A 5,040-nucleotide genomic window follows, 5' to 3' on the forward strand; every position below is an offset into this window, starting at 1 on the left:
CATAGGCCTAATGCAGCCTGCAAATGAGTGTTTTTCTACTGCATCAGTGAAGCGCGCTAGAGATATTATTAAGTTTATTCGTGTATCTTACGTTACCATCTGACACTGCTGTGCGTTGTTGTTGATGGTTTGTGTTGATGGTTTGTGCTCAAATGCATGAGAGGTATTTAATCTCGGAATAAAGTGATAAAATCGTAATTTATTCGTTAGAAGTTCAACCTCTTAGAACACTGATAACTGCCAATGATTATATTTGTTTATATTTGTTTTAGGTCAAGCATTGGAATATGATTTTTTCGGGCGGAGACCACCCAAATAGAGACAAATCCACCAACTACAGTAAGTTGTTTTTGTTTTGTTTCTTGTCAATTTTACACACTCTTTCGAAAACCTACACTGGGATTAATATAAAGTATAAAGTATGATTCTCATCATCAAAGAAAGACATTTACTGATAGAAAGTCTGAGTAACTTTTTGTACTTTTGTCTTTCTTCCTCTGAAGTGCCGCAGTGAAAGGTCATGTCACCTACCTTCATCAGTCCTGTCTTTAATTCACTTGAAAACATTAAGGGAAAGACCCTCAGACATGTCATAACAGGATAAAGGCTGCAGGTAACATTATATTATGGCTTGATTTTGATGTACCAGTTGGCTTTTTTGTGTGCTTCCCTTTCTATGATACACATTTTTCTGGGATGCCATGCTTTAAATATGTGTTTACATTTTAATCATGTAATAACTAACAGTCTCAAAGATGACAGTACTCTGTTCATGTTGTGTGAATGTGTTATAATGGCAAACGTTTGTAGCATTAAATACATTTTAAGATTGTTTATGGAATGGAAAAAAACTCCTGCTTTTTTTAGGGCTTTTCATTGAATCATGTCTTGTTTCCCCTTCCAGACTCACCAAGGATCCATATGATTACTGGCAATTTGGTGGAGGATTTTTCTTTAGCTGCTATCACTTCTGGTATGCATTCATTGAGCTTTTATGATTTGATTTTACTCAATTTAATAAAAATGTACACTACCGTTCAAAAGTTTGGGGTCAATATGATTTTTTTTATTTTTATTTTTATAAAATAGAAATACTTTTCTTCAGAAAGGACACATTAAATTGATCAAAAGTGACAGTAAAGACATTTATAGTAATGCAAAATATATATATATATATATATATATTAATTAATTGCTTTTCTCTTGAACTTTCAACGAATCCTGAAAAATGAATCACGGTTCAAAGGGATAGTTCACTTTGAAATTAATTTTTGATATGTTTTATCTTACTTCAAGGGCATCCAAGATGGTGTCTTTGTTTCCACAGTATTTTCAATTTTGACATTTTTAGGTCAAACCGTTCTTGTCTGTCAGTCATGTAATGGAGATTTATGGGGCCCACCTCAAAGAGAATGCACAGAGAAGTCCAGATTAAACATGATTGAATGACTCGTAAATGTAAGTACACATTGATGGCCTAAGACACGAAACGAGTGGTTTGTGTGAGAAAACGAACAGTATTTATTTCGTTTTTACCTCTTGTAACCACAGCCACGTCCAACTGATTGAAGGAATGGCGCTTCGGTCTGCGCATGCACCGGGAGTGATCTCTTGCGTGTGTCATTCATTGTTTACACAGAGATTCGGAAGTTTTATTGCGATTTCCTATATATCTAAATATGTTTAGATCCCAGTGACAGTTAAAACTTCCGAAATCTCTGTGTAAACAATGAATCACTTCCGGCGCTTGTGCAGACCGATTATGCCTTCAGATCACTTGGACGTGGCTGTGGTTATAAGAGGTAAAAACGATATAGGCCTAAATACTGTTGGTTTTCTCACACAAACCGCTCATTTCGTGTCTTAGGCCATCAATGTGTACTTACATTTACGAGTCATTAAATCATGTTTAATCTGGACTTCTCTGTGCATGCTCTTTGAGGTGGTGACCATAGACCTCCATTATATGACTGACAGACAAGAACGGTTTGACCTAAAAATGTCAAAATTGAAAATACTGTGGAAACAAAGACACCTACATCTTGGATGCCCTTGAGGTAAGATAAAACATATCAAAAATTAATTTCAAAGTGACCTTTAATATTAAGCAGCAATCAATTCCACCTTGGGGCTCTGAAGAACTGCTTGTTAATGGTTGATATTGTACATTTACATCTGAATACATAACATGCCTTGGATAGTGTTGTATACTTTTTCAACTCGACTGTTATTGAATAGTGAAGTGAAAATCTTGTAAATTATTTTGTATTCAGTTAACTGTTTTTGCTTTTATTTATGAGCTACAGGATCGTACAGAGAGCAGACAAGAAGTGAAGAGGGAGCAAGAGGAAGCAATGGCATCTGAACGGACCTCGAGCTGGGACTCTACTAGAGCAATGCAAAAGGCTGTTGCATTTTATTGAGATGCTAAGTTTTTCTACTGTTACTGTACACTTTAAATATTAAATGTTTTACTGTAATTGAACAAAAACTCTTTTAAGTATTCCATTGAGATTTGTACTTTACTTTAACATTACTTTGAAAGCACTGCAAGTTAAATGTTTTCAGATGTAGAAAGTATTTTTAGACTTTTTTGTTTTGTTTTCCAAAATAAAACTTGTTTTACAATCTTGAGCATGTGCTAACTCTTTATTAAATGTGTTTGTAATTAAGCCATTGCTGTCAGTCATTTGACATTAAACAATGTTTTAGTGTAGGCTACAGTATGTTAATCACTACATCAGTTAGCATTGTTATGATCGTGTATTCAAACTACGTTGTAATTTAATGTATAATTATATTCTCCCATGTTGAAAGGTAAGACTGAAACATTATCACGATAGCAACGTTGATTCAATTTGCAAAACCGAAGCATAATTAAATGTTGGTTTAACTTCGACATACAACTAGTACTCACCCTTATTGAAAGGAGAGACCGTGAAACAACGTCGCGACATCAACAGTGAAACAACATTCATGATGTCAACGGTGAAACAACGTTGCAAAATCAACGTTGATTAGATTTGCAAAATCGAAACATAATCCAATGTTGATCCAACCTTGGTCCCTGACGTTGTTTCACCGGTGAATCAACGTTAAAATGCCAGCTGGGCTGTTTCAGTTTGTAACTGTTTTCTTTATTTCACATGTAAAGAAAACATCTAAAAGATGTTTGTTTACCTTTCTAATTCAGTTTTAAATGTTGTGGTTGTATTTTATCTCAGCTTTTATGTAGTGTTAAAAAACTGAAACAGGAAGTGCTTCTGGACCAGTGTTGTTTACATCTTGTTAAATGGTCTATAGACACAAGATGTGGCTCAGACCAGAACAGTGTGTTAACTGTGTGGGCTCAGACAACAGTAGTGCAGGCAAATCCAAAAAAGTTATTAAGCCATAAGATGAGTCCAACAGTTAAAAGATACGAGTTTTACCGGCGAGCAGTGGCAGCAGGTTGCGCCAGCGTTCCCTCGCGTTCACTCAAATAGCCTGCGCAAGTTATCCGCGGCGGAACGAGACTTAATGAACCCTGTCTGGTCATGATGAACTAATCTATTCATAAACCTCTCAAAACGTCGGTCCAACACTTGAGCATACAATTTAACATCCGTCCCAATCAAAGAAAGTGGCCGATAGCTAGAGCAGGAAGTCAGATCTTTGTCTTTTTTTTAAAGGAGAGAAGTAATAGCTATATTAATCGATGAGTCAAATGAACCTTGCGAAACTGAAAAATGTATCATATCCAACATTAGAGGACCTAAATCAGACCAAAATGTAGTATATAATTCGATTGGAATACCATCTGTGCCTGGGGATTTTGCCTTGTTCATGGATTTAGCTGCTAACTCCAGCTCCTGAAGAGTAATCGGTTCAGCCAGATATTCAGAATCTGAATCCGAAAGCCTAGGATGTAGAAAAGTCAGGGTCACTACCAGAAGAACTATAAAGGTTAGAATAAAAAGTGCAAAAAGTGGTATTAATATCTTAAGCATCTGTCGTAATGTCCCCCGATTGGGATTTCACCGCAGGAATGTTGGCAAACTTTTCACTATAACGTATTCTCAGAGCTAAAAGGTGGCTTGGTCTTCTCCCTGAAAATAGTAATTCTGCCTGGATCTCTGAATCAAAAATTCTGCCCTGGATCTCAGTAATGAGTTGAGTTCAATCCTAACTGCCATGATTTTGCTGAGTGTATTGTACGAAAAAAAATCGTTGATTATTGTGATACGGTTCAGGGTGGGTGATGGAAGAAGACAAAGGGGTCGGCGAATACTAGAGCTTGTGTGCTTTATTATACACAGAAATACTCTTTCCACACCGCCTTAGCGCTCTTCGCAATAAACTCAAACAGTCACGATCGATCAAACTCTTTCCAACTGATTCACAGCTTCCTTCAGTCACTGACGTGGCACTCTTCCCGCTGATTACAGCTTCTTTCAGTCTCGATCAGCGATCAACGTTCAGCTCCAGACCCAAGCACCAGCACACAAGCTCCAGGCTCTCTCTCAACTGTAGCGTCCAACTGGCCCGCTAAAATACTCTCCCCACGCCAATCACTGAAATTACAGACAGGTGTTTATCATTTGAACTTGACCAGCTTACCTCCCGCTCGACTCCTCCCCCGCTCTCCCTCCGCAGACAGCGCTGAACCACGCCCCCCATGCCACAATTATCTCTTGTCAAGTTCTGAAGCTGCAACTCCAGCTCAACTATCTTTTTGTGTCATTTTTTCTGGAGGAAAGAGGCATATGAAATTGAGTTATTCCTTATAAACCCTTTAACCGCATTCCAAAGTGTTTGTGGATCATCCACTGACCCTTGGTTATATTCAATAAACTCAGCAAACCTTTTTCTGAACTGACTGCAAAAATTTTCATCCTGTAACAGCTTAGGGTTGAATCGCCATCTAGGGGCCCGAGATTGCCGAGGGACCAACGATAAACTGCACAGATTACCGTCATTGTCACATCTGGTCAGGAACGAAACAGAGAGCGAATCCAATCGCAAGCATTTATTAACACCACTAACCGATAATCCAGGGAC

General features: G+C 37.8%; 1 long non-coding RNA gene across 1 annotated transcript; it reads left to right on the forward strand.

The window, feature by feature from the left end:
- The first annotated feature begins 519 nt into the window (after positions 1–519).
- LOC148977379 (uncharacterized) lies at positions 520–2,425 on the forward strand. Its single transcript, XR_016145439.1, has 3 exons — positions 520–613; positions 905–973; positions 2,307–2,425. It is a non-coding gene; the product is annotated as an uncharacterized LOC148977379 (long non-coding RNA).
- The last annotated feature ends 2,615 nt before the right edge of the window (positions 2,426–5,040 follow it).

The sequence above is a fragment of the Pimephales promelas genome, chromosome 10 (genome assembly GCF_988280905.1).
Source record: "Pimephales promelas chromosome 10, fPimPro1.hap1.1, whole genome shotgun sequence".
NCBI lineage: Eukaryota > Metazoa > Chordata > Actinopteri > Cypriniformes > Leuciscidae > Pimephales > Pimephales promelas.